At 43.1% G+C, this 18,867-nt stretch overlaps 1 protein-coding gene across 5 annotated transcripts in view; it reads right to left on the bottom strand.

The window, feature by feature from the left end:
* SLC44A5 (solute carrier family 44 member 5) overlaps nucleotides 1–18,867 on the bottom strand; it is a 1,500,346-nt gene that overhangs the window by 872,067 nt on the left and 609,412 nt on the right. The window lies entirely within an intron of this gene.

Raw genomic sequence — 18,867 nt, 5'->3', positions numbered from 1 at the left:
ATCCCTGTCCAGGGCGAGGGCTCAGGGCCCTATATAAATATAGGAAGGGTTAAGGCAAGTGTAGATGTTGGGAGGTGCAGGAGGAGGAGGAAGCAGAAGCATTGGGGAGATGTGACGGTGCAGGGGAAGATGAGGAAAGATCTGAAGGTTCAATCAAGAGGTGGAGGATGGGAAGAGAAACACAAAAGGTGCAAGAGAAGGTGTTGAAAGACCTGGGGATCCAGCAGGATAGAATGAGAGAGCTGTAGGTGCGGGAGGTGGTGTAGAGAGGTGTGGCGTTCTCAGCAGGAGATTGGGAAGGGTATGAAGGCACACAGGGTTGTGAAAGTGCAGACTGTGCTGAGAGAAGTGTAGAAGATGGAGGAGTGGAGAGGCCAAAGGGGGCAGAAGGAACGTGGGCAGGAGGAGGGTAGAGTATGAATGATCAGAGGATGAAAAGACAAAGAAAGTGAAGGAGAGGAACATCAAGCATGGGGAGAGAATTTGGAAAAAGGGAAGAGAAGGGAAGACTCAAAGGAGGGCTACAATTCCTTGGAGATACAAGGCCAGTCAGAGCCAGATAGGGACAAAACATCCAATTACTGCTTGTCTCAGTGGAGTGGGAGGAGGAATGAGGGTGTGGCAGACTGCAGCTTGAGGAACAGAGCTGAGAGGTAGAAGCAGGTCCCCATGCACAAGTGAGAGGTGATTCACCATGGATGAGATACAGATGAGCTTAGGTGAACAGATCAGGCCAGGGGAAGCACTAGAATACTTAGTCCAGCACCTGAAAACTTCCAAAGCCTGTCTCACGTTGGAGAGATGTTATTTTATTTATTTGCATGTATTTATATCACTTATAAAGCACACAAACAGCCCTGAGGCATCGCGGCGCTGTTGGAAACCCTAATGTGATAAACCTGTGAACTTAAACCAGAATGCTGATTACACCTGGAGGATGCTATCCAAACTGTGGTCACAGGCAGAAACCCACCAGGAAATGCAAATGTTTGTGGAGTGGTGTAGCACAGACTGTGAGTGACACCGGTGAGAAACCCAGACAGAGACTACTATAGTGAAAGACAGTGGGAAGGTGCTCTTCTCTAGTTACTCAGAGGCATCTCCAACCTTTGAAATGGCAGAACAGTTTATTTTGTTGTTTACCAACTCTGTCCAACCCGACAGATAGCATAGGGGCTCTTATTTCCAGAAGGGTAAAGCCCGAAGATCCAGGACACTAGGCAGACAGTTGAGACCGGACAAACCAATTCCCCAGGAAAGGAACAGGAGAGACTTTGCTGGATATTTTATCCCTTTTGATCAAAGATAAACAAGGACCTGCAGGGGCCCTGGGGTGGAGGAATTCGAGTAGGGAGAAGTGTCGTTAGGCTGGACAACTTAGAAATTAACTATATAATTAACAAAGACTTTACACCATTACCCATTGTGTCTGTGGTTTCCCACGATTCCTTGTGAAATTGATCCTAGAGCCATTGATTCACAGTCCTGACAAGTCTCCAAGGTGCTGCTCCCTTAAAATAGAAAGTTATGGCTTCAGTTGCCTGGGGATTGAAAAGACCAGGGACACATAGATGTAATGGCATGTAAAATAGGCCTTGTTTTATTGCTATCATTCTGATGGGAGGGCAGCGATACATATTAAATGATCACATTGGCCAAACTTTGATATGTACTATAAAATGTTTGAAATGAGTTCCCTTTGCAAGTGTTGTAGAAAAAAGAATAGGAAGTCCAGATGCTTGTTGAGGACAATAAGCTACCACAAATTACAGACGCTACAGTGAGTCTACGAAGGGGTCTTTAGACTGTAAATATATCAAGATAGAGGGCACATACAAGTGGCTAAGGTGAATTACTAGATCTTTCTAGAACCTGAACACCTAGTATTCAGAATGGAATATCATGTATTGAGTGTAGAAAGGGACATTGGGGGTCATTACGAGTTTGGGTCCGGGTTGTCAGAATGGGGACTTACCGGGTCATTCCAACCTTGGAGGACCCGGTAAGTCCCCATTCTGAAAACCATTCCCCATTCCCATTCCAGCCCACATAGGGCTCAATGGGAATGGGGAAGGAGCTAATAACGGGCCCGCAAATAGCGGGCCCGTTATTAGCTCCCTGGCAGGCGGCTGATAAAACCAGCCGGCCTTAGTGGGACCCGCTAAGAGACCTCAGAATGCAGCAGTAGGGGATTAACGGAACCGCCATCCTTACCGGTGCCGTTAACCCCTTACCGCCACACTCGTAATGAGGCCCATTGTCTACACAGGAAAACGAGAAAACATGTGCTCACACAAGTAACAGTGGCAGTGCATGAAAGTCTAGAGACAGAGTGGCTAGGACAAGGCAAGGGAAAATCAAACCGACAGGACTCCAAAATGGACATTTTGACATGTGTGGTGCCTTTTTACACTTCTCTGCAGCTCAAAGATGCAAAGGTCAGGCATATTAGAAACAGGAAACTGATACTGGAAAATCCTAGTTAAAAGCCCAAGCAATGGAAAAATGGTTACATAATAATGCAATCTCTAGGTCAAGTAGGGAAATGGAAAGTCCCGCCCCTCATAACCTAGACGGATTAAAGGGGAAGTGGTGATTGGATGTTGAGACATTGATGAAAGACAATGGGATGAAGCCATTCCAGACTCCCCCCTCAAGAAGAAAGGACAGCGCATCTTTTGATTATGTATGTTAAAGGTTCTTATACCGTGCACTGTCACCACCTGTGTGGTCCATTGGCACTCTGGTGGATCTGTAAAGAGGGTGGGGTGGGTGAGTTAGTAGGACTGAGCGGGAGAAAAGAGCAAGAGATCTGTGATGTGCTGTTGGCATCTCCAGTTCGGTTTACAACAAGGGAAGACGAACAGACATGTCATGTGTTCGGGCTGGGGCTGAGGGAGGGGCCGAAAGGGAATACCACACACATCAAATAATTCAAAATGAAAAATATTATACATCGTTTTTTTCCCATAACAGGTTTATTAAAAAATAAGTCGAGAATGTCTCATCAAACATCCTCTCCACCATTTTGGTGGCCTGAAGAACACGGCTCGTAACCCTTCCCTGTGAAGCCTTTATGTAACCTTGGAATTCAATTCCACAACAAGCTCTGGCACATCAATCCTCAGGGACGTCATTTGGGGGATGCCACAGGTCGCAATTTGCAACCTCTAAAGAAAAGGCCCCTTAAAAAAAGAAGAAAAATAAGAACAGGAGTGCCACAAGTCTAACACTTTCAGCACTGAACATAAATAAGAAAGAATAGGAATGCCAAAATATGTGTCTTTCTGGAATTCTATACAATAATTGCTAGACTCATTAAAGGTTTATTTCAGGCACACTTCAGGGGGTGAGTCACTGATTTTGTCTGTTCTCAAACGCCTCAACTCAGCCTTTCATCCTTCTGAAGTCGATAAATGGGTACCAACACAGGTTGGGTGATATTGGGTGTATATTTCTTCTATGTAAAGCACTTCAGCTTAAGTGCTATATAATAACACATTATCATTTGGTTATGGACGTCTGCTTGCAATCACAGTAATTTGGTAATTTGGGCCTAAACACACTGATCTTAACGATACATATGGCGATCCATTCAGGTATAAGATGTACATCACTTTAAAGTGATATCGTAACCATATTTGTCGTAGTGTAGAATGCTATGTGATGCCACTTCCTGTTTTGTCAACGGGCGAGAGGTCGTGTTCCATCGCTTCCCGCGATATCACTTTGGGGTGGGGTCAAATGACATCACTTCCTGTGATATCATCAGGGGGTCAAGGGTCGTTGATGTCATCTCCGCTACCCCTGGCATTTTGGTGAAATGACGTCCCTGAATCCTATACACCAACTCATCAAGTTTTGAAGTACCTCCTAAACCTGTCATGATGGGCTGGATACACACACCTTCATTTAGAATCCTTCACATACTAACCCTCTCCATATGCACACATCGATGTCCCTCAAGAATTCTTATGCTGCCATCGGCTCGAATTCGATATCCCAAAGCATCAAAGCGGCCAGTGGTCGAAGTGGGCGAGAGTGGTTGGGAGCAGTGTTCCCCTACTTTTTTAGCAGTTTTACTGTTCCTATACAATTTATGTTAAAAAGAAATCGTTACAGAATGAATTCGTTTTAAAATAAAAGTGTAGTAAGCAGTTGAAACTTGCACTTCAGTGCACTGCACTGACCGTCCCCTTAAACAACAAGCGCATTTGTTTGGGGGTTTGTATTGTGCGTGGGAGGGGGCGTGGTGACAGGGCGTGTGGGTAAGCAGGGCAGGACAGCAGGAAACATAGTTCAACTACTTCTTTTCATACACTTCGACCACTGACCACGGTCACAGATGTTTGTCATTGTAAACGCCATTCACTTGCAACGTTCAGGTACTACTCTTGTTTCAGGTGAAACTCGTCTTCTTCCTGGCTTACTGAGTCTTCTGCCACCCCCTCCCGGGTCCTCGTCTTTCCTCTCTCCTCCTCACGGGCTCCCACTTCCCCATTCGTGCTGTTCTCCCTGTGGCGCTCACGCTAGGACGCAGCAAATTAATAGTGCATGAGAGAACGCAACGAGGGCCCAATAAAGAAATAAATAAGAAAAAACATTGCCAAAACCTACTGACGTAAAATCTTTCCAAAGAAAAGCCTGAAAACAGGTTGCTTGCTTTCCGAGAAAGCAATAAAGCCACTGGTAACGTTAGAAGGCGTTACACTTTTTGAGGTATTTGGGAAAGAACATATTGGTGACCAGATTGCGCTTCCCACAGACAGATGTCACGAGAAAAACAGGATAATCAGAGAGAAAAGTTTCAAGCACGTCAAAATTATAATTTGCAGTTAACTCCAAATGCAACATGGCAGACCTATTATGGAATTCTGTGACTGTCAACATGTGCCTGATATTGGATCACTTCATATTCAGGCGTCTTCTAAAAGCTCGTTTGCTCCCTCGTTAAGGTGTGCTCAGTTGTTTGTTTCATTATTGCCTGTTAGGGTTTTTCGTGCTAAAATGGCTATTTATGAGACTGATGTGCTTTAGAAAAGCCATTTAGCATACCACCATGGCAAAGGAACTAGTTGATTAACTCTAACGGCAGTTCCCTGTATTGCTACTGCTCTCCTGGAGACATCATCTTAAAAACAAGCATTGGCAAAGACAACAGTATGGGCTTTTGTTTGGGTATGGGATAGGCATTTGCTAGGGAATGCTTTCAAGGTACCTTCTGTCCATAAGATCGCAACAGCTGGAAAATGGCATGATGACCTGGCCATATAATTTCAGAACCTTACTAATACCACAAACCAATACTGTTGGCTTTGCTATTGCTTGCTTATAACAGGGCTTCAGTGCAATGGACAGACCTAAATCAAGTGGCTGAAGGCACACACTTGGTGAAGACGGTTTTATTAGACCAGTGGAACATGTACTTGAGCAGCTGGTCAGATAGCACAGCGAGTAGAGCGCTCACGAGCGCTCACTTTGACATCCGTGCAGAGCCTGCTGATGCAGGTTCGAATCCGAGCAGGACCAAACTCATCCTTCCAAGGTTGATAAATGAGCACCACGCACTGTGGGTAACAATAAGCTGTGCTCAGATGACCGAGGGTTCATAGCGCTAAATTAATGAGAAATGATTATTTGCACCATTAATTATCAGCAGACAGCTTATAAAAACACTGGCAAGCTAAAGCTTGATTTTACTACTTGATAAGAGCAAGCTCAAAGGTATCCCACCCGCGGGGGTGTTTTGGGCAAAGAGTGGGTCGGAATGGCCATAGGGCTTAGCATGTCCATGTGCAGTCAATGGGTGGTAAATAAGCAAACAACACCTACAAGCTGTGTGTCCCTCCTCACATGTCATCTTCCCCCTAAATGTACTCCAATGCAAAGGTTTTGGTTTATAGGTGGCGCTTTAGCACCACTTAATAGCCCAAACTTATAAGCCCTTGAGGTACAGAAACCCCTATGATATTTTAACAACCGCCTTGGCTTTTCTGAAGGCAACGCCTTTGGTCACGCAAGCCTTCTCCGCCTAGGTCACGGAAAGACATATGATGTGGCGTTTGTCACTGTGGAGAACCACCAAGTGAGGGCAGTGTTTACTTATCTTTATTTATATTCAGTAAAAAAAAACTTTGTTAAAGGGACGTTATGGTTAAGTTGCACTACTAAAAACCCATGCAATTCAGTAAAAAAACTTTGTTAGGGGGACGCTATGGTTGTAGGTAAAATCGAAAACCCCCTGAAATTCGCCAGTTATGGTAAACTAAGCAACCATAACTCGCGCCACCACTGTGCACTGCTAAGAATAACACCCAGGACATCAAAGATGACATCACAAATATCATTGATGACATCACTGATGACATCACATGTCTGGCTCCTTCTTTTTTGTTTGCTGACATATCTAGGCCAGGTGGTTTTCTTCACTGAGTCACGAACGGAAAATTCAAAAAGGTACTACATTTGTAGACATTACCCTTCTCATATGTTCTTACACTACTTTCCTTAGAGTTCAGGCACATCATATGATGCATATACATAGGGGAAGAAGCAGGACTGAAACGCAGCAATCATTTTTGTGCGTGAATACAAGTATGTACATTATACACAGTTGCTAATGATACTGCCTATTGGTTGCCTATTGTACTCTTTATATATATGCCACATATTTGTAGGTATGCATTGTACTCTATTTATGGTTTGTGTGTATTAGTAGAAATATGCTTCTTACTGCATGTTTCACAGTACAGAAAAGTATGATACAGAAGCATTCACCGTTTTTTTAATATAAGTTTGGAAAATTACAAATACAGCACCTCTGTGGTGTATGCTGCAGCCAATACCGACATTTCTGTATGAGTAGGTTCCTGTACTAGAAAGCACACTGCAATGGAATGTTCTTTAGAATACTACTTTGCGTAATAAACTATGTAGTGTATTACACATCTCTCGATAATCCCTGATACTTTTTTGGCAACATTACATTCACAACCCTTTGTATGAAATGTAAATGCACATGTGATGTCATCAATGATATTTGTGATGTCATCTTTGATGTCCTGGGTGTTAGTCTTAGCAGTGCACGGTGGTGGCGCGAGTTATGGTTGCTTAGTTTACCATAACTGGTGAATTTCAGTGGTTTTTCGATTTTACCTACAACCATAGCGTCCCCTTAACAAAGTTTTTTTTTACTGAATTGCAAAGGTTTTTAGTAGTGCAACTTAACCATAACATCCCTTTAACAAAGTTTTTTTTTACTGAATTTCACAGGTTTTTAGTAGCGCTACTTAACCATAATGTCCCTTTAACAAAGTTGTTTTACTGAATTTCATAGGTTTTTATCAGTGCAATGTAACCATAACGTCCTTTTAAATGGATGAAGACCATTACCACCCTAGCTTCCCAAAGCGGGAACCCTGGGTGCTAAAAAAAAGATTTTTCTTCCCAAACCGGTACGCCTGCGGCGTCCCGTGTAGGAAGGAAAATCCTTTAACAAGATGGTCACCATGGAAAGGGAAGGCGGGGTTCCATACAGGCCCCTCTTCACTTCACAACACGTGTGTGCTGTCTTCGCAGCTACGTGTTTTCTACAGTGCATGTGCATGTTCAGATGAGGCACGTGTGAGCTCGGATTCATCTCATTTCTGCGTGTTTTTCTTCAATGCGTGTGCGTGGTCTTCTCAGCTATGTGTTATGTACCGCGTGTGTATGTGGTCTTCGCAGCTACGTGTTATGTACAGCGCGTGTGCATGGTCTTTGCATCTACGTGTTATCTACAGCGCGTGTGCGTGATCTTCGCAGCTACGTGTTATCTACATAGCGTGTGTGCAGTCTTTGCAACTACGTGTTTTCTACAGCACGTGTGCAGGGTCTTCGCAGCTACGTGTTATCTATAGCGCGTGTGCGTGGTCTTTGCAGCTATGTTTTTTCTACAGCGCGTGTGCGCGGTCTTTACTAGTACGTGTTTTCCGTTAACTCCTGTGCAGGGTTTTGTTCAACACATGTGCGTGTTCAGATAAGGCACGTGTGAGCGTGGAAACGCCTGTGCATGGTCTTTGTAGCTACGTGTTATCTACAGCGCGTGTGCGTGGTCTTTGCAGGTATGTGTTTTCTACAACACGTGTGTGTGCTCTTCGCAGTTGCATGTTATCTACAGTGCCAGCGCCTGTGCGTGGTCTTTGCAGCTATGTGTTTTCTACAGCGCCTGTGCGTGGTCTTCTCAGCTACGTTTTATGTACAGCACGTGTGCGTGTTCGGATAAGGTGTGTGTGAGCTCGGAAGCTCGTGTGCGTGGTCTTTGCAGCTATGTGTTTTCTACAACGCATGTGGGTGGTCTTCTCAGCTACGTGTTATCTACAGCGCGTGTGCGTGGTCTTCGCAGCTACATGTTATCTACATCACGTGTGTGCAGTCTTTGCAGGTAGGTGTTTTCTACAGCGTGGTTTTGACTGCTACGTGTTTTCCGTTAACTGCTGTGCGCGGTCATCATTTCGGTGCGTTTTCTTCAACGCGTGTCTGTGTTCGGTTGAGGCACATGTGCGAGTTTGAAAAAGAAAGTGTGTGCGCATTTTGACTTGCGCGTTATATGTGAAGAGCGGGTGAAGTAGTTCTGAGCATGCGCTTTACTGCGTGAGCGTGGTCTACACCACTACGTGCTTTCTTCGCGTTCGGATGTTGTTTAGTTAACACGTTTTGTGCTTCTTGCAGCCATATTCCATCTCATCCTCGTCACCCCTCACCTCCCCAAACATTATTTGATCAGCTTGACAAGTGCAATGTTGTTTTTTTTAATATGTTTTGCCGCGATGTCCACGGACACCGGACGAGAATCCAAGATGGCGGGCATCTCCAAAAACTGACGCACTTCACGCTTCAGCCCAGCCAATCAGAGAGCACTTCATATGCCCGCGGACATCACACAAGCCGCTTGGTCAATCCGTGTCCTGTTTGCGGAGTGAACAGGGAAGTGTGTCCGCAGAGCGGACATAGATATCACAAATGTTTGTGCCTTACGGTTTGGTCATTTTAAAGAAAACTACTGGACGGATTTACACCAAATTAACAAAACCTATCGGGACCAAGCCGCTGCTCCTGCCACAAATTTGGTGCAAATCCGTCCAGCGGTTTGGGCTGTAGGTGTGAGCAAAGTTTTTTCCCATTATGTCTATGGGAAAAAAAGACGTTTTGGGACTCCCCCTATACATTTTCCCCCCCTAGACGAATCCTCACCAAACAAAAAAATTCAGAGTGGCCCATATACTTTTTTTGCAAAGTTTGGTGAGGATTCGTCCAGGGGAAGCGGAGTTATAGGCCCCCCAAAAAGTGTTCTTCCTATGGAAAAAGCAACATAACCATAACTACACGGCCACTGCCGTGGCCGTGTAAGGCCCTGTTCCTTGGTGCTGCAGCTATATGGAAAAGCAATAGACAGCAAAACATAGGTGAGGTCCTATACATTTTGGTTTCAGCATGATGCTTGCATTATAATTTCACATGTTTTGATACAGATGCGTTAATTTTGTATGACAGAGTAGTGACATTTAGTCCGTTCAGAGGTTGCAATTCAGAATATCAACGATCAGAACAGATGTGTCCTGATCTGCATGAGGCCAGAAATGTGTCCAATATTCTGGGGCAGTGCTCAGCAAGGATTGGTGCTGGTAGCTGAGAACCTCATGGTTCTGCTTTCTCTTTTCTGGTCCTCGGAAGGGAGTGTGTTGCAGTCTGTTGTTCATTGTTGTGGTATTGGGTGGCATCTATGTATTTTGTTTTGCAAGTTGATTGACACTATGAAGTGAAGGTGTTTAAACACAAGGCAACGAATCTTGAAGGAGAATCTGCGGCGTAGTGGCATTAACGTATCCGTCTTGGGTGTTGGGAGACTGGCTGGCTCTTTCGAGACCGGAGATCATTTTCATTGTTGTATTTTGTATTTTCTGCAGTTCATGGAGTTCGTATTTGTGGCATTAAGGATGGTAGGACACTGAAGAATACTAGGTGTGAGTTTACAAGGAATCTCACCACCAGGGCATGGTTCAATTTGGTGATATTGGGGTGTATTTCGTTTCAGCTGCTTTAATTAGGAGTTGAAGTGGCGACTTTGTCTTACCTGTGGGGTTAAGCTAAGGTCGGTATCTCACATTACCCAGGGAGATCTCACTTACTGTTTGATAGGTACAATTCTTTCGAATATTGTGGGGCTAGACAAACAATGATCATTCTGTTCAGAAAGTGTTTTGGGCTGCAAACGACGATTTCTCTTTTAGTGGTGCTTAATATAAGAGACTATTCTGGCTCATTCCAGTGTCTACCGCCTGCAGTCTGTGGACACTGCTGAGAATTGGTCATTCTTGATGCCACAGGCAGATTTATCTTTAGTTGTAGTTGGTGGTTTCTGTGGAGGTCCATAAGAAGTGTATGTTAAAACAAATAGGAGAATGAGAATCCCTGAAGAATGATGGAAGTTACTTTTTCAAATAGGAGATGAATCTCCCTAATTTTAGGCTTTGCTCCATGCCCAATAGGAAGCAGCTAAAACATGTTAATGCTAGTTTTAGAAATGTTTGGCCACGGCTCATGGTGATTTGGTAGCATGATGTGATCTCCTGTGTCACACAGAGGTCTAGTAGGACTTTCAAGGAGAATGATGCTTCAACCGCTAGAGCAAGTAGGTCACCCCATGCTGGGGCGAGGGGCATTTGGTTGTGTGGCAGTGGCAAAAGCTGGATTGGCATGCATCTAATTTATGGGCGATTTCAGATTGCTGTTTTCTTTATTTTCCTTTAGGTTTAAGACACAAGACTTGCTCAGACATATTTTACTAAAGCACAATTCTTTCTCCAGCAACTTCTGCTACAGAAACTTCGACCTCTCCAGAATTGTGTATCTATATCTGTTTGACCAACAACACAGTAACTGAGTTATTTCATTGTAGACACTAATTTCCTTTGCAATCTTTACACTAATTTATACGTTGATTAATTGAGCTGGTCTTTGTCATATAGTTAAAACCAATTACAAATCATTGTGAAGACAACAATAAGTCCTTTACTGAAGGAAAGGTGATTTCTGGGGTTGGATTGTTATTTGCTGAGGCTTGAGGTGTGATGTGCAGGTGGTGTCCTGTTCTGGGTCCATTGACAGTTTTCCAGATGTTGGGGGAAGGACATCTTTTATCTTGCCAATTGTCTCCACGAGGAAGGAGGCAGGTTTGTGTTCTTAGTAATGCGGAGTCAATGATGCCATACACTGTGCTGAGATGACCTCTACCAACTGTGTAAAATGATGCTATTGTTGGGTCTTTGAGTCAGAAGTTGACATTTTCAGCTGTAAAGCTGTGTGCTGTTTTGAGGAATAGCTGTGTTAGAAGAGCAGAGATGTGTTGGCAATGTTGGACTGAAACAAATAACAAGCACATTTGTTTAGTGGTGGTACTATAACCCGCCCCATAAAAAAAGGGTGATCTAGCTAGATAAGTGGATATCTGTCCCCGGATTACTGATTATTAGGATGAGTGGAGAGATATATAAGCTACCCAATCCTCACTGCTTTTAAGATGATGCTCTCAACTTCAAGCTGGTTTACAGATTCTGCTGATCCTGTCGTGCATGATGCTGTGGGAACAAAACATTCAAGTGAACTTCCCATTTTATCTGGAAAGACATTTGTAGAGTAAGACAGGGTCAATAGTGGCAGCAAAAGTGAGACCGACTCCTTTTTGATGAGACTCCGCCTCCCTGTCTGCTTCGATCATTCGTCTGGCTATACAGTGCTTTCACAGCAGGGACAATCTCACTGTTTGGGCCAACAAGGTGAGAAACAATGTATTATAATATCTCTCTACAACCTCTATTTTTAACACTTCTAGTTTTGGTTTCATTTGTGTGAATTTGTTTGTCTATTGTAGTTTTGATTAGTTTATGGAGATCCTGAAAATTGACGCTAGGGTGAATATGTGTGTTACTTAAATAAGGGTTTCTAAAAATTTTAATAATTCAGGGTGTGGGCAGATAGAGTTATACATGTCCCGGCTGGTTTAGTACTTGATGAATGACACTCAATCCGCAGGTTTAGATAATTGAAGGCTGAATCCAGTATATTGACCCACCACTGTTTTGCTTCAATCAATAGTTTACCTGGATGGCCACCTCTTGGAGCAGTTTTATTTCCTGGATCACCAGCCATTTTATTTTGTTATTTTATTCATTTATTTACAAAAACCATAGGGAAAGCAATGCATTTTGGCACAAAAAGCTTACAAAATGTAGCATTCAGAATAGAGCCGAAGACATTGGTCCTATACCATGGGGTGAGAGATTGTGACTTGAAGACCAGATGTTGCAGGACAAGGTGGAAACCTAAACCAGAAAAGAGGACATGACAGAATGACATAGGAACAGAATGGTGGAGGAAGTGCTGAATTAAGGATGGAGAGGTGAAGAAAAGTGTGTTATGGTTGTCCATGAAAGGTAGGAAGAGAGAAAAATAGGATGATGCAGTAGTGTGGAGAGTTAGGAAACAGGTTCTTCAGAAAGAAGGAGAACTTTGAGGTTGGTTTTAAATAGTGGTAGAGTTGGAGAAGTACAAAGAGAGAGAGGAAGAGCATCCTGGGTAGGGAAGCAAGGAGCGGTACAGCAGAAACGAGCGGGAGCACAGGGGGGCTCGAATGGTGGCAAGGAGGTGAGCCGAGGAGGGTCATAACGAGTGAGGAGAAGAGTAGGGAGTGAGATAAGCAGGTAGGTAGAGTAGGGCGAGTCCATGTATAGTCCTGACGATGTTGAGAAGAAGTTTATACTTAGCCCTTTGTTTCATATATAGCCAACCAATCTGGCGATGGGCAGAGGAGGTAGCAGTAAAGCGAGAAAGGTTGAAAAGTGTGTGCACCGTGAAGTTGAGGACTTTCTCCAGAGGTGAAAAGGCATAGTTGCGAAGGCCATAGAGAAGACGGACACAGAAGTCAGATTTAGAAAGGACTGAGGAGGAGATTAGCTGTTTAGCACTACTAAAAGGAAGATGACCGATTTTTCTGTTATAGGATGAGGTTGAAACTGACTACAGTGGTCGATTCGGAGACGAAGAGTGAGAAGTTGTGTGGTGGATTGAAGAGGACACCAAGGTCACTGTGGACCATCTTGTTTACTGAAGTTCCAGTGCCTGTTGACGGACTGCTTTATCTTGCTGCTGATCTGGGTAACAGTGGCAATGCAGATTAAACTGTCAGCTTGTGTTTTGAGAGGGAATTTTTCAGTCGGGGTGTACAATTTGTGTGACTTTCTAGGAAAGCCTTTGTGTAAGAGAAGGTCTCTTCGCTCACCCTCATGGTTATGAAAGCCATTTTTTTTTAACAGTTACAACTTTGCAACAAATGTGCATATAGTGAACCATATTTGAGGAGATGTGGATGGTAACTACTGTGATGAAAAAGTTCATGTTTCACAGCACACTTCCTTAACAGGTCTGTGTGTAGTTTGTTGTTCTTTGCAATGATACTTAGGCCTAAGTGTCAGGGAGTCTATATAACATATGCCAATGTGGAAGTAGGATTGAGATCACACTAGGGCACGTGCAAAGGTCGAGCTCTGTGAGTGCTATCATTCCACAGGGTCCGACAATGACTGTAACAGCTATATAATTCTGCCAAGTTTTAGGCCAATTATGGGTTCACCAGATTGCAGGTAAAGTCTATCCTGATGTTGGTACCTTTATAAGAAAACGCATTTCATCCTTGTATAAAAAATGATTTTTGGTGCGATTGCAGGAAGTTATATGTTAAACAAGTGGGCACTTAATGTGAGTGTGCACGCACGCCTAAGTATTCTGTAAGTGGTGCTCTTTGAGGAGCGTTTATATAGAGGGCTACTACGTCTACGGATCCCAACATGTCCATCATTAGAACAAATGTAATTCACCATCTCTGCTGAATCGTTCACAGATAATGGCATCTTTAAGGAACATGATTTTTGGAGTGATGAACATACACTGAGAGCGGTTTCAAAACTGATGTAACTGCTGATGTGACTAACCCTCCAGTGGGTGAGGTGGGGATGTTAGTCAAACATGCATTGCAGCGAGTACAAATATTTCCAGGGTTGAAAAGTGCAACTGGTTGAGAAAAGCGCATTCTTTTGTGACCAGCACCACTTCTTGGAGCAAGTCGTTGGTTACGGCTAACCACTAATGGCTCCGCTTCTGTAGAAAATGTGCTTACAGTATAACCCAACATCAGTTGTCCTGTAATACATCTATCATACATGTACAGTGCTCTGCTTCCCCTCGCCAAGTGGCCTTTCCTATAGAAATCCGATAGGTACAAATAAACAACTATCTACTATAACAAAAAAAACGATAAAGAACACGAACATTTTTATTATAATGTTTCAATTAAGGAAACCCAGTTAACGGCTATTAATGCAAATTATAAATAATAATGATATAGAGAGTGAGAAATAAAGCTTACCTTTAAAGAATATATTTGAACAATCTATGATAAAATCAAATTACATTTAAAAGTCTGAAAGTATCACTAACGTACAGTATGAACTTATTGTAATGCTAATGTGGCGAAAATATGGACATTGGGAGAGAAATTAAGAAAGGAGAATGGCTAAGGCAAGAAGATGGCAGGTTTGGACATATTGTGAATAAAATGAAAAACATCACCCCATGAGATATTGGTATAAGATCAATACAACAAATGAGTATTCTCAAAATGTATTGATGTATCAGGAAATTATATGCATTAGGGATCACAAGCCTACGTATATATGCTAGAAATGAGAAATGGCGTTTCGCTCCCTCGTACCAATGCTTTTAGTGTTTTGAGAAAATAGCATTTCAAAATGGCATCTCTCTTTCTTTCTTTCTTTCTTTCTTTCTTTCTTTCTTTCTTTCTTTCTTTTAAATTATCGAATGCGTGGGCGGACCCATGCAGGCGCTTCCCCATAGTTGAGTCTGGTTTTAAAGCAAACATGTTTAATATGGATAATGGTATGTTGTCATTACATATGCTACGCTACGGGGAGAAGGTACTGATGTTGAAATGGAATAATGAGAATTCAGTAGACACATGATCTAAACATTTACAAATAGAAACTATGAATGCATATGGAGAAATATCTTAGAGTAGTACACCAATTGATTTTATTGTGTTCTTTACAATCATCGATTTTTGTTAGCAAGAACAAATACAGACCTTTACATCCATTCATACATAAGGCTTGTCCTGTAAACAAAGGGACACACTATGGAAACCATTGAGATGTTTTCTGCGCGCAACGGTGGCATACACAGCAATATGGGGGTTTGGGATTAATACACAACCTCTGCCGATCAGTCTTTTTTTGTTGGTATGCTCATTCAAGTGGGCCCCTGTTTGACAATACCATGCAATTTAAAGATTTAAGTTAAAAGCCAAATCACTCCCCAATCCACCTGGAAAGCAGGTGTTTTGCATTTCTTGAAGTACTACCAATCCTCTGAAAATGTTGGGGAACACAAAGGTTTGGCGGCCATGTTTGCAAATTAGTGGGCCTTGCACTATCTTTTGTTGTGTAACACAAGAGAGAGGACTTCCCTTGATGACATCGGGAGAAGAAAGGATTGGGTGGGGAAGACCAGTAGACGCTCTCTCGCCCACTAAGCCTGAGAGCAGGGAGTGGGTAAAGTCAGCCAAAGGGCCTCACTAGCTAAGGACATGGCCAGTGCAACGACGTGATCGAAAACAGTGTCAAAAACAGCGTCAAAGGTGTATTCCTCTTGCCCTCAGACTCAGTGATGGTGGGCGGGAAGAAGGAGGGATCACTTTTTTTAAGTGGTTATTTTCCCGGTGTGCTAAAATGGACCAGCGTTAAATTCTGAAACCTCTTGCAACAAAGCTGAGAGGAATGCGCTTTCAGAGAATACAAAGGAACGGTTCTACTCATTAACGAAGCATGGACTTTGTTCACAAATCAGAAAGGGAACAACTCTTATCAGAAGTCTTACTGACTGACCACACATTGCACTTTGCAGAATATATTTACTCTACGTGCAACGCCCTTGAGCCACAAACAATATCTCCACTTAGGAATTGTGAGCTCTGAAGCATCGTGTTTCCATGCAGCAAAATCCAAGCACCAAATAAATAAAAGCTCGGCAGGTAATTGGCTTCGGTTAACTATGCTTCAATAAATGGTATGTTATGTTATGTTATGTTATGTTATGTTATGTTATGTTATGTTATGTTATCTTATCTTATCTTATCTTATCTTATTGGATATTTTGACCACGCACGAATTGAAGAATGGTGATATTTGTAAAGCTGGGCCTGCATCTATATCCATAACAAAACTACTGTGAAAATGTGCAAAACGCCATGAGGACTGGAACGCGCATTTCAGACAGAAAAAAAGCAGAGAAGAAAACCCAGGGGTATCCCAGGTGGGTGTGAATGGGAAGAGAGATAAAGTAGAAGTGCATATGGGCCCCAGGGTTGTCGCCCTTATGTGGCCAGGGAAGGAGCAGTTCAGTTAAGAGATACTGGCCAGCATGCCTATGGGGAAAAACGACACATAGCCATAAAACGAAAGCTCGGCATCAGAAAATAACAAGGCGGACATGTATTACAAATACTTTGCCACATATCATCACGTAACGAAACAGGGATAGCAAGATATGTGTCCAGTAAAGCCAAGCAAATGCACGTCACTTATCTTCAGCATGCATTGTCGTGTTCTGAAGTACAATCCCTTGGAACACTTGGACCCGTCCTGCCACTGCCTCCTGGTGTCCCTCCCTCCCATCCAGTGTCAGTTCTTGCCGCCCTTCTCTTTTTTGCACTCCACACCTCCTCCCTCGAAAAAAATCCTCTCCACCATCTGATTCTCGTATGATTGAATCACTGAGGGCACCCAGAGTTCATTGTCCATCTCCTCCCACATCCCTGAATTACCCATTCGCATCTGACAGCGCTTTTTTCCCTGAGACCCCGCTTCTAAAGGCACTTGCCTGTTGCCGCTCCTATATCTTTTCTCCCCGACAACCTCAAAACCCCCCCCCGCAATCCCCCTGCACAGCTACTAACCTTACTGTTCCCTTTGATAGCAACCTGAAACTACAACTTTTCATTGACTCCACTAGCAGCCAGAATAAGCCTGCTAACAATTTATACAATTCATGCTACTGCACCCAACTTTTCACGCAACCTGGATTTATTTATTTTTATTTATTTATTTTTTCGTTTGTTATGCGCCCATACCCAGAGGTATCACAGCGTAGGGTACAGAATGCCTAAATCTCTGGTTACAAAGAGAACGTAGTTACAAATCATACAGTCAACAGCGTAGGCAACGTATAGCATAGGTTGCTTAAGAAAGATTCTTTGGTTACAGAGGAGAATCATGGTTGGACATAGTTGCAACACCGGAATTGATTGGGCGAAAGGGGGGGTCTATTCTGGCTTTAGTATTCTTCAGCTGGACTCAGTAAGCTAGATTGCTATTCCAGGATCCTCATGGGACTTTCCCTTTATTACTTCCAAGCCCCTTGCTGAGTTTTTTCACCCATACACTCATCAACCTCCCACAAACGTAACCCACCTCCACACAGACACTCTGTGCTGGGCGGCTTTCCATGAAACAATTGTCCCTCTTTAAATTCCTACAAATGAAACCATAGTCTTGCTGCTTACCTGCACTCTTGTCATCCTCCACCTCTACGATCTCAAGACCTACTGAATACCTTAATTCCTCGCCCATCATGTCCCCCTCTCGCCATCTGCACCTTTACCCCACTCGCTCCCTAACTCTGGATATCCCTGCTTGACCGAAAATCAAAAATCATATCAGTGCGACTACTGTATGAGGCAGAACACACACACTTGCGAGCTCACTTCTCCCTTAATTGCATTCCAAAATAGCTTTCACCTGTGTCGAAATTATTACACCAGCCCCCAATTCTTTCCCTTCTAAGTCCCACCATGAAATGTTACTAACCTCACTGGAAGAAGAACGCTGGCCATCATTGCTAAACTATGTATCAAGTGACAAGAAACGAGCTGACAGCACTCACTCCTTTACATGTCATCGGAAACGCATTTCTCAAGTCTGTTTTCCGTCAATGCCATCCTGTATCAAGCAGGCTTATGCTTGTAATAGAAACCGAAGGTTCGGTCATGGAAAGTGTTGCTGACTGAAAAGCCTGGACTGGATAAAGATGCCTGTAATGACGTGACGTCAGTGAACTATCTCCATATTCCTAAACTCCTTTTAGCAATCATATACAGTACTGTGGCACACTCAGAGGCCCCATGCGTGTTCCATAAAATCATACTAGCAGTTATACCCCTGCTTCGCACAGTAATTTCTAAAAAAAATATATATATATTAGACAGACAAAGGTATATTTATATTTTATTCTTTTGGCATGGTCTACACCATGGATCCTACCCACATGCCAAATGTTAGGATGGTAGCATGTTGGGAAGTATGCTGAACATTTCAAACAGACACACCCATTTCCACAACCCCCCCCAAATAAAATATTCAACAACGGTATAATCATATTTTATACTTTTTTCATTGTCCACATTATGGAACCTACCCACATGCCGAATTTCAGGTTTGTACCATGTTGGGAAGTATGCTACGCACACACATACCCACAAATGTCTCTGTGCATCATGGTGAATGTTCATTTATAGTCTCTGCTATTTTTTTGAAAAACTACTGTAGTCTTCTTAAGTTGGGGATGGAATGTTCTCATGCAGCATGTATTGCAGGGTGTTAACAAATAGAATAACAAGGTTCCCAATCTTGTAATTGCGCAGCATCATGCCCTTCATTGGGTTACTGCATGTCAGTATTTTCACACGTAGCCTCTTAGAAAGAC

The sequence above is a fragment of the Ambystoma mexicanum genome, chromosome 1q (genome assembly GCF_040938575.1).
Source record: "Ambystoma mexicanum isolate Mex_15411 chromosome 1q, UKY_AmexF1_1, whole genome shotgun sequence".
Taxonomy (NCBI): Eukaryota; Metazoa; Chordata; class Amphibia; order Caudata; family Ambystomatidae; genus Ambystoma; species Ambystoma mexicanum.
The sequence above is the reverse complement of the archived record's forward strand: the minus strand, read 5'-3'. Positions and strand labels throughout refer to the sequence as shown.